We start from the raw sequence: 12,311 nt of genomic DNA, 5'->3' as shown, positions 1-12,311 counted from the left end.
ATTTATATATATATATATATATATACAGTGCCTTGCGAAGAATTCGGCCCCCTTGAACGTTTTGACCTTTTGCCACATTTCAGGCCTCAAACATAAAGATATAAAACTGTAATTTTTGTGAAGAATCAACAACAAGTGGGTCCCAATTATGAAGTGGAACGAAATTCATTGGCTATTTCAAACTTTTTAACAAATAAAAAACTGAAAAAGTGGGCGCAAAATTATTCAGCCCCTTTACTTTCAGTGCAGCAAACTCTCTCCAGAAGTTCAGTGAGGATCTCTGAATGATCCAATGTTGACCTAAATGACTAATGATGATAAATAGAATCCAGCTGTGTGTAATCAAGTCTCCGCATAAATGCACCTGCCCTGTGATAGTCTCAGAGGTCCGTGTAAAGCGCAGAGCATCATGAAGAACAAGGAACACACCAGGCAGGTCCGAGATACTGTTGTGGAGAAGTTTAAAGCCGGATTTGGATACAAAAGATTTCCCAAGTTTTAAACATCCCAAGGAGCACGTTGCAGCGATAATATTGAAATGGAAGGAGTATCAGACCACTGCAACTTACGAAGACCCGGCCGTCCCTCTAAACTTTCGCGCTCATACAATGAGAAGAGTGATCAGAGATGCAGCCAAGAGGCCCATGATCACTCTGGATGAACTGCAGAGATCTACAGCTGAGGCGGAAGACTCTGTCCATAGGACAACAATCAGTCGTATACTGCACAAATCTGGCCTTTATGGAAGAGTGGCAAGAAGAAAGCCATTTCTTAAAGATATCCATTAAAGTATCGTTTAAAGTTTGCCAAAAGCCACCTGGGAGACACACCAAACATGTGGAAGAAGGTGCTCTGGTCAGATGAAACCAAAATCGAACTTTTGGCCACAATGCAAAAACGTTATGTTTGGCGTAAAAGCAACACAGCTCATCACCCTGAACACACCATCCCCACTGTCAAACATGGTGGTGGCAGCATCATGGTTTGGGCCTGCTTTTCTTCAGCAGGGACAGGGAAGATGGTTAAAATTGATGGGAAGATGGATGGAGCCAAATACAGGACCATTCTGGAAGAAAACCTGATGGAGTCTGCGCAAAAGACCTGAGACTGGGACGGAGATTTGTCTTCCAACAAGACAATGATCCAAAACATAAAGCAAAATCTACAATGGAATGGTTCACAAATAAAACTATCCAGGTGTTAGAATGGCCAAGTCAAAGTCCAGACCTGAATCCAATCAGGAATCTGTGGAAAGAACTGAAAACTGCTGTTCACAAACGCTCTCCATCCAACCTCACTGAGCTCGAGCTGTTTTGCAAGGAGGAATGGGCAAAAATGTCAGTCACTCCGATGTGCAAAACTGATAGAGACATACCCCAGCCGACTTACAGCTGTAATCGCAGAAAAGGTGGCGCCACAAAGTATTAACTTAAGGGGCTGAATAATTTTGCACGCCCAATATTTCAGTTTTTTATTTGTTTAAAAGGTTTGAAATATCCAATAAATTTTGTTCCACTTCATGATTGTGTCCCACTTGTTGTTGATTCTTCACAAAAAATTACAGTTTTATATCTTTATGTTTGAGGCCTGAAATGTAAGGCGCAAGGTCGAAAAGTTCAAGGGGCCGAATACTTTCGCAAGGCACTGTAAATAACGCTCTGTTGGTGGCAGGCAGGCTTGATTATCCATGAGGGCACTTGGGCGGCCGGCCCAGGAGCACCAATCATTCACAACCAGTGGTGGGCAACTGGTCAACATTAAACAAAGATAGGCCCTCTTGGTCTGATTATTCATAAAGGAGTTTGGGCCATGCTGCAAATTGCTTGCGAGTTTTCCCGGAGAAATAACAAACCGGGAGAGGTCTGGGAGATAGGGCTAAAAAATGGGAGTGTTGGCAGCTATGACCTAGGTGTTCATTGATTTCTTATTATAATAATGGCTTTTCAGAGTGGAGTTAAATGAACACAATTCAGGACAGCACTTCCCAGCTTTAAGCACAAAACAAGTGCAGAAGGAATGACCTTTTGTCATTTCAATACAGTTGCATGTCACATTGAGTGTGTCAGAAAAGTTTCACATTATGCTTACCTCTATACTCAAATTGCCATTCCACTCAGCAATGTTTCCTCTATCGTTTGACCGAGCTGAACTGTATTTTAAGATTTGTGAATCATAAGCAGAATGTATTACTTATTCAGTATGTCTGGTGTACCGTATCTTTACTGTGTCAACAGCTTCTGCTACAAAAAATAGGTTTTCGGACATACTATTGTTTATAAAATACCTATGATTTGATTATGTTTCATTTAAAAAATCTGCACGCTTGGGTCGGTTGATGTTACACAGTGACAGTATTGTCTCATTGCTTGTTCTCCTCTCCTCTCACAGTTTCATGCTTAACATTTGTGTTGTCTTCCCGTCACTGTGTTAGTTTTTGCTTTTTCCAACGTTTTAAATTGTTAAATTTTTCTTCTACACATTTTCAGCGCTTACATATTTTTCTGATATAAAACTAAAATGGGTCAATTTGACCCGAATTCAACATAAGGGTTAAACCACAGCTGCCAATACTCCCGTTTTTTACCGGTTCCTCCCGTGTTTTTAGCCCTCTCTCACGGACCTCTCCCGGTTTGTTATTTCTCCCGGAAAACTCCCGTAATTTGCAGCATGGCCCAAACTCCTTTATAAATAACAGGGGCGGATCTAGAAAAATATTTATGGGGTGGCGAGAGGGGGGCAGGAATTTTTGAGGGGTGGCAACATATGGCAGATATATATATACTGAATTTAATCACAGTTATCACAGTGTGATGAGAAATTGTATGTACACACTACAAAAGGACACAGGCTGCCATTTACACACTCATACAGACACACTTCATCTCATGCAATCAATGTCCTGCATTTGAGGCGATCATTCAATGTGATCTCACTTAACAGGAGATAGAAGTCTGATAGAAGTATATTAGGAATCAGTGACCATACAATGTGATCTCACTTAACAGGAGATAGAAGTATGATAGAAGTATATTAGGAATAAGTGACCATACAATGTGATCTCACTTAACAGGAGATAGAAGTATGATGTAAGGGTCTTCATCACAGGACAGGCATTAAGGTAAGACCCAGGTGATGAGTGGCACATGTGTGAGAGGGGAAGCAAACAGTTTTTGACTGACTGCAGTCGGACATCGGAGATTCACGCTTGTAAATTGTCAATCTGGCTGTAACTTTTAATTCGTTGCGCGAACTGGGGTGGCAGCAGGGGGGTAAGGCTTCTTTTAGGGTGGCATTTGCCCCGGTAGATCCGCCCCTGATAAATAATCAGACCAATATTTTTGTCTAATGTTGACCAGTTGCCAGATCTTGTATGAAACGCATCCTATTTACACAATACACACACATATACACTTTTCAATCCGTTTGTCACCTCAACCTGGCAACTTATAACCCTCAACCTGGAAACCTCTAACCCTCAACCTGGCAACCTCTAACCCTCAACCTGGCAACCTCTAACCCTCAACCTGGCAACCTCTAACCCAGTTGCCCAGTTGATCTCTGCCGCATTGCGGAAAGTTCAGACCAAAGCGAGTCGATAAAGATGTCAGGTGAAGGCGGTGTAACCGCAAAATAAATGTAAATATAGCTGTACATTTCAACAGTGTTGGGGCGCAACAATTTACCGCATCTTACCTATAGTCATCAAAACTATGAATGAACACATATGGAATTATGTACTTAACAAAAAGTGTGAAATAACTGAAACATGTCTTATATTTTAGATTCTTCAAAGTAGCCACCCTTTGCTTTTTTGATAACTCTGCAAACCCTTGGTGTTCTCTCAATGAGCTTCATGAGGTAGTCACCTGAAATGGTTTTACCTTCACAGGTGTGCTTTGTCAGGGTTCATTAGTGGAAGTTTTTTCCCTTATTAATAAAAAGCAAAGGGTGGCTACTTTGGAAGAATCTAAAATATAAGACATGTTTTCGTTATATTCAACACTGTAAGTACATAATTACATATGTATTCATTCATAGTTTTGATGCCCTCGTAAGAATCTACAATGTAAATAGTCATGAAAATAAAAGAGCGCGCATTGAATGAGAAGGTGTGTCCAAACTTTTGGCCTGTACGGGCGCAAAGGGCACCCGGCGGGGATTTCATCCTTCATCATGAAAGAACAGACAGAGGCAGAAAACGTGAAGCAAGCTGAACTCAAGATGGCAATGTTGGTAGCACAGACTTACAGTAGGCTACACTGAACAGTAACACTCCGGTCATGCCACGTACCCGCACAAAACCAAATGTTGGCAGGTACGGGTTAAACTCAAAACTTAGCAGCTTGAGGAATGCTGAAACTGATCCCCCAAGCAAAGGGAGGAGCGAAAGTCTGTATATTAAGCACGATGTGAACTGGAACTCTAAAACCCTGTGGTGCTGACGAGAAACCAGCCATGGGACTGCTGCTGCCGATTCTTCTTGGCTTTCTTGCCGCTCTGATTGGAGGCCGTGGCTTCTCGGGCTGTTTCGACAGCGCGACCAGGAGAACCCCCTTTGGATAAGGGGCTCATTCCCTGGCTGGGTCATGTCTTAAAGTTTCGCAGCAACACATTTAAGTTCCTAGAGAGGATGAAGCAAAACACGGTGATGTGTTCACAGTACAGCTGGGAGGGTATTACTTTACATTCCTTCAGGACCCTCTATCGCTTGGATCATTTGTTAAGGAGAATCGAGAGAAAATGGACTTCCGGAAGTTTGCTGTGCGCTGGTGCGCAGAGTGTTTGGTTACACTGCTATAGAGAAACGAACTCACCATTCTCGATATGTACAGAAAAGAAAGGCGGGATGGCCTGGAGCCAATGACACAATCCATGATGAGTAATTTGCAGAAGCTGATGTTGCACAACATTGGCTCACCGGCAGACCAAAGAACCTGGACGGAGGATGGACTGTTTATGTACTGCTACAATATTGTTTTCAGGGCCGGCTACTTATCTCTATATGGCAACGAGCCACACAAGTCAGAAGGAAGTGAGGAGAAAGACAGAGCTGAATCAGAAGCCTTATTTCACGAGTTTCGTAAATGATACTGACTATTCCAGGTTTGCTTATGGGGTCCTGCCACCAAAAGGTCGGAAGCCAGAGCTCCGGGACTCTTCTGGACCGCTCTGTCAATTCAGAAGATGAAGACCAAGGACAACATCAGTGCGCGTGTGGGGACATCCAGCGAGCCCAAGCGGAGATAGGTGTAAAGGGAATCATTGATAGACCGGTACATGTTTGCGCTTCTTTGGGTCTCTCTGAGCAACACGGGGCCTTCTTCATTCTGGCTGCTCCTCTTCCCTTATGAAAAACCCACAAAGCCATGGCAGCAGTAAAGGAAGAGGTAAATAAGGTTTTGAAGGAATTTGGGCAAGAAGTCCAACATGGTGGCCCTTTAATCAACCTGACCCGTGAAATGCTGATGAAAACACCAGTCCTGGACAGTGTTGTGGAAGAGGTCCTCCGACTCACTACTGCACCCGTCCTCATCAGAGCAGTGATTCAGGATATGACCCTCAAGATGGCTGATGGGCGCGAATACTTCATCCGCAAGGGTGACAGAATGGCAGTCTTTCCTTACAGTGCAGTTCAAGTTGACCCAAACATCCACCCTGACCCACATTCATTCAAATATGATCGCTTTCTCAACCCAGACAGGAGCAGGAAAACACGTTTTTACAAACAAGGGAAGAAGGTGAAGTTTTACAACATGCCCTGGGGGGCTGGGGTCTCCCATGTGCCCTGGGCGTTTCTTTGCCACCAATGAGCTGAAGCAGTTTGTTTTCCCTCATGTTGATTTATTTTGAGTTTGAGCTGAAGAATCCTGACGAGAAGATACCAGAGATGGACGTCAGTCGATTTGGCTTTGGAACGATGCAACCTGACAGAGACATTCGGTTCCGATACAGACTCAAATATTAAACCAGAGATCTGCAACAGGGGGTCCCGGACCCCTAGGGGGTCCTCAGAGTCACTGCAGGGTGTGGCCTCCAAATTATTGTTAACTTTTGAAAGTTTTCATCAAAAATTAAAAAGTCTTAACATGAATCCAACAGCAAATATAGAACCCCACTGATGATAGGCTTACTGGCCTAAGGTATAGCCACTATAGCTATCCACAGATATAGTTAGTCCTTAAGGGTTCACATGTATGTTTAACATTAAAAACATGATTTGTAAAATCATGCCAACAATTATTATTTTAATATCTTAATATCCATATGCAAAAAGGGGTCCCTGCTCCGTCTCTCTTTCGGTTAAGGGGTCCCTGGCTTAAAAAATGTTGAAGACTCCTGTATTAAACTAATCCATCGTTTTCTGACAAAGTGTTTTCTGATTTTGATCATCTCTGCACATTTGACAATTATGTAGGAAACATGAGATTCCACAACGAAGTATTGTTTTCATCTCCATACCAGTGATGTGATAAGCACATTATGAATGTGGCTTTAAAACTTGTGTTTTAAAGCGCCCATATTATGCTCAATTTCAGGTTCATAATTGTATTTTAAGGTTGTACCAGAATAGGTTTACATGGTTTAATTTTCAAAAAACACCATATTTTAGTTGAACTGCATATTGCTGCAGCTCCTCTTTTCACCCTGTGTTCAGGTCTCTGTTTTAGCTACAGAGTGAGACATCTTTTCTTCTGTACTATCTTTGATTGCACTCGCACATGCTCAGTAGCTCAGATCGTAGATCAGATGTCAGCTAGCTCCATAGACAGTAAAAGAAAGGCTGTTTCTCCAACTTCAGTCAGTTACAAGGCAGGATTAGCTGGGAGACTTCTTCTAAACATAAGAACATGCATAAGCATGCTAACGGTTGCGGTTAGCCAGCTCGTTTTGGCTTGTGACGTCACAAGTCGTGCCGATTTTGACCAGCTCACCAGGAGACTGAAGGCAGGACACATTCAGAAACCATATCTCACTCAGAACACCATGGATGTACTTTTTCTAAATTTGTATGTGTGTGGAAGCACCAGAGACACAAAATAACACCCCAAATCCCAGAAAAAGTGTTTTTTTTTTCATAATATGGGCACTTTAATATTTTTGTGTATAACTATATTGTCAACCATATTCTAAATAAGAACTACAATCAATTTCCCTCCAGTTGTACTATGCACAAATCCACTACTATGGTTTATATTTTGAACATGTTATTATGAATATAGCTCACTAATCAGAGAGCAGTTCATTCTAATCAACAATAATTCAGTAATCTTTGTATAAACAAATTATGTCGGTTTAATAGAATATTGTGAATATTATGGATGCTTCTTTGCAAAGCTTTTTTTTCCAGTATGATATAATTTCTAGCAGGTGTTGCACTTTAAAGTGTTTTCTAATATTCTAACATTTTGAGTGTTGGGACTAGTTAAACATTACTTGTTACCTAATGTAAATGTCTATATATGGGTGAGAAACTAAAAAGAAGTAGAAAAAGCTGAGATGCCATTGCTTTGTCATCATGATGTAAGTTAATAATTAGTTCAACAGAAATGCTTCTCTGTTTGTGTAACCTTAAGAGAGCCAGCGTTAGGTATGGGAGGTGTGCGCACCTGTTAGCTATACTGATGGCTTTTTAATTAACATGATTATACTAAAATAAAAAACAGTATACTAAAAATAAGCTTCTGTAACTACGGGGAACAACGGCTCTGAGTCGCCGAACTCTATGTTCTCTGTTTATCTATCTGTTTAACTGTTTTAACTGCTCTTTATTTGCATATTTTATCTCTCAGTTCTTTAAATTCTTATACATATAAAACCATACAAAAGTTTGGACACACCTTCTCATTCAATGCGTTTCCTTTTTATTTTCATGACTATTTACATTGTAGATTCTCACTGAAGGCATCAAAACTATGAATGAACACATATGGAATTATGTACTTAACAAAAAAGTGTGAAATAACTGAAAACATGTCTTATATTTTAGATTCTTCAAAGTAGCCACCCTTTGCTTTTTTATTAATAAGGGAAAAACTTCCACTAATGAACCCTGACAAAGCACACCTGTGAAGGTAAAACCATTTCAGGTGACTACCTCATGAAGCTCATTGAGAGAACACCAAGGGTTTGCAGAGTTATCAAAAAAAGCAAAGGGTGGCTACTTCTAGGAATCTAAAATATAAGACATGTTTTCAGTTATTTCACACTTTTTTGTTAAGTACATAATTCCATATGTGTTCATTCATAGTTTTGATGACTATAGGTAAGATGCGTGTAAATTGTTGCGCCCAACACTGTTGAAATGTACAGCTATATTTACATTTATTTGCGGTTACACCGCCTTCACCTGACATCTTTATCGACTCGCTTTCGGGTCTGAACTTTCCGCAAAGCTTGCGCAGAGATCAACTGGGCAACTGGGTTAGAGGTTGCCAGGTTGAGGGTTAGAGGTTGCCAGGTTGAGGGTTAGAGGTTGCCAGGTTGAGGGTTAGAGGTTGCCAGGTTGAGGGTTAGAGGTTTCCAGGTTGAGGTTTATAAGTTGCCAGGTTGAGGGTTAGAGGTTGCCAGATTGAGAGTTATAGGTTGCCAGGTTGAGGTGACAAACGGATTGAAAAGTGTATATGTGTGTGTATTGTGTGAATAGGATGCGTTCCATACAAGATCTGGCAACTGGTCAACATTAGACAAAAATATTGGTCTGATTATTTATCAGGGGCGGATCTACCGGGGCAAATGCCACCCTAAAAGAAAGCCTTGCCACCCCTGCTGCCACCCCAGTTCGCAGCAACGAATTAAAAGTTACAGCCAGATTGACAATTTACAAGCGTGAATCTCCGATGTCCGACTGCAGTCAGTCAAAAACTGTTTGCTTCCCCTCTTACACATGTGCCACTCATCACCTGGGTCTTACCTTAATGCCTGTCCTGTGATGAAGACCCTTACATCATACTTCTATCTCCTGTTAAGTGAGATCACATTGTATGGTCACTTATTCCTAATATACTTCTATCATACTTCTATCTCCTGTTAAGTGAGATCACATTGTATGGTCACTTATTCCTAATATACTTCTATCATACTTCTATCTCCTGTTAAGTGAGATCACATTGTATGGTCACTTATTCCTAATATACTTCTATCATACTTCTATCTCCTGTTAAGTGAGATCACATTGAATGATCGCCTCAAATGCAGGACATTGATTGCATGAGATGAAGTGTGTCTGTGTGAGTGTGTAAATGGCAGCCTGTGTCCTTTTGTAGTGTGTACATACAATTTCTCATCACACTGTGATAACTGTGATTAAATTCAGTATATATATATCTGCCATATGTTGCCACCCCTCAAAAATTCCTGCCCCCCTCTCGCCACCCCATAAATATTTTTCTAGATCCGCCCCTGTTATTTATAAAGGAGTTTGGGCCATGCTGCAAATTACGGGAGTTTTCCGGGAGAAATAACAAACCGGGAGAGGTCCGTGAGAGAGGGCTAAAAACACGGGAGGAACCGGTAAAAAACGTGAGTATTGGCAGCTGTGGTTTAACCCTTATGTTGAATTCGGGTCAAATTGACCCATTTTAGTTTTATATCAGAAAAATATGTAAGCGCTGAAAATGTGTAGAAGAAAAATTTAACAATTTAAAACGTTGGAAAAAGCAAAAACTAACACAGTGACGGGAAGACAACACAAATGTTAAGCATGAAACTGTGAGAGGAGAGGAGAACAAGCAATGAGACAACACTGTCACTGTGTAACATCAACCGACCAAGCGTGCAGGTTTTTTAAATGAAACATAATCAAATCATAGGTATTTTATAAACAATAGTATGTCCGCAAACCTAATTTAGCTGTAGCAGAAGCTGTTGACACAGTAAAGATACGGTACACCAGACATACTGAATAAGTAATACATTCTGCTTATGATTCACAAATCTTAAAATACAGTTCAGCTCGGTCAAACGATAGAGGAAACATTGCTGAGTGGAATGGCAATTTGAGTATAGAGGTAAGCATAATGTGAAACTTTTCTGACACACTCAATGTGACATGCAACTGTATTGAAATGACAAAAGGTCATTCCTTCTGCACTTGTTTTGTGCTTAAAGCTGGGAAGTGCTGTCCTGAATTGTGTTCACTTAACTCCACTTTGAAAAGCCATTATTATAATAAGAAATCAATGAACACCTAGGTCATAGCTGCCAACACTCCCATTTTTTAGCCCTATCTCCCAGACCTCTCCCGGTTTGTTATTTCTCCCGGAAAACTCAAGCAATTTGCAGCATGGCCCAAACTCCTTTATGAATAATCAGACCAAGAGGGCCTATCTTTGTTTAATGTTGACCAGTTGCCCACCACTGGTTGTGAATGATTGGTGCTCCTGGGCACTGGCCCAAGTGCCCTCATGGATAATCCAAGCCTGCCTACAACAGAGCGTTATTTACAGTGCCTTGCGAAAGTATTCGGCCCCCTTGAACTTTTCGACCTTTTGCCACATTTCAGGCCTCAAACATAAAGATATAAAACTGTAATTTTTTGTGAAGAATCAACAAGTGGGAAATTTATTGGATATTTCAAACCTTTTAAACAAATAAAAAACTGAAATATTGGGCGGCAAAATTATTCAGCCCCCTTAAGTTAATACTTTGTAGCGCCACCTTTTGCTGCGATTACAGCTGTAAGTCGCTTGGGGTATGTCTCTATCAGTTTTGCACATCGAGTGACTGACATTTTTGCCCATTCCTCCTTGCAAAACAGCTCGAGCTCAGTGAGGTTGGATGGAGAGCGTTTGTGAACAGCAGTTTTCAGTTCTTTCCACAGATTCTTGATTGGATTCAGGTCTGGACTTTGACTTGGCCATTCTAACACCTGGATATGTTTATTTGTGAACCATTCCATTGTAGATTTTGCTTTATGTTTTGGATCATTGTCTTGTTGGAAGACAAATCTCCGTCCCAGTCTCAGGTCTTTTGCAGACTCCATCAGGTTTTCTTCCAGAATGGTCCTGTATTTGGCTCCATCCATCTTCCCATCAATTTGAACCATCTTCCCTGTCCCTGCTGAAGAAAAGCAGGCCCAAACCGTGATGCTGCCACCACCATGTTTGACAGTGGGGATGGTGTGTTCAGGTGATGAGCTGTGTTGTTTTTACGCAAAACATAACGTTTTGCATTGTTGCCAAAAAGTTCGATTTTGGTTTCATCTGACCACAGCACCTTCTTTCCACATGTTTGGTGTGTCTCCCAGGTGGCTTTTGGCAAACTTTAAACAACACTTTTATGGATATCTTTAAGAAATGGCTTTCTTCTTGCCACTCTTCCATAAAGGCCAGATTTGTGCAGTATACGACTGATTGTTGTCCTATGGACAGAGTCTCCCACCTCAGCTGTAGATCTCTGCAGTTCATCCAGAGTGATCATAGGCCTCTTGGCTGCATCTCTGATCAGTCTTCTCATTGTATGAGCTGAAAGTTTAGAGGGACGGCCGGGTCTTCGAGATTTGTAGTGGTCTGATACTCCTTCCATTTCAATATTATCGCTTGCACAGTGCTCCTTGGGATGTTTAAAGCTTGGGAAATCTTTTGTATCCAAATCCGGCTTTAAACTTCCCACAACAGTATCTCCGGACCTGCCTGGTGTGTTCCTTGTTCTTCATGATGCTCTCTGCGCTTTAAACGGACCTCTGAGACTATCACAGAGCAGGTGCATTTATAACGGAGACTTGATTACACACAGCTGGATTCTATTTATCATCATTAGTCATTTAGGTCAACATTGGATCATTCAGAGATCCCACTGCACTAACTCTGGAGAGAGTTTGCTGCATTGAAAGTAAGGGGGCTGAATAATTTTGAACGCCCACTTTTTCAGTTTTTTATTTGTTAAAAAGTTTGAAATAGCCAATGAATTCCGTCCTCACTTCATAATTGGGACCAAATGTGGCAAAAGGTCGAAACGTTCAAGGGGCCGAATACTTTCGCAAGGCACTGTACATAAGATACACATTACCATCTGTATTGAGTTAAACAGCTTTCTAATGTTAGGCTAAAGGTGTAGATTTAGATTGTGATTTATAAGCAGAACAGACAATAAGTGATATTGGAAGTAAAAGTATCCATTTTTTGAAGGCTGCACTGTATGAAGGAAATTATTCTAAATCGAAAAAACATTTCTTGGACTATGAAATTTGATAGAGGAACCTATTACCTCCAAGACAAGAGAAGGCCCTGACAGCAAAGGGCAGAAAAGGTTAAAACAACAGGACATTTGGTACCATCAGGTCCAACCAGGCTGAGATGGAACATCCTGAGTGT

At 41.2% G+C, this 12,311-nt stretch overlaps 1 pseudogene; it reads left to right on the top strand.

Moving 5' to 3' along the window:
- Positions 1–4,455: 4,455 nt before the first annotated feature.
- On the top strand, positions 4,456–6,580 carry LOC120554063 (annotated as a pseudogene).
- The last annotated feature ends 5,731 nt before the right edge of the window (positions 6,581–12,311 follow it).

This window comes from Perca fluviatilis, chromosome 24, assembly GCF_010015445.1.
Source record: "Perca fluviatilis chromosome 24, GENO_Pfluv_1.0, whole genome shotgun sequence".
Lineage (NCBI taxonomy): Eukaryota > Metazoa > Chordata > Actinopteri > Perciformes > Percidae > Perca > Perca fluviatilis.
This window is presented reverse-complemented; position numbering and strand designations above follow the sequence as displayed.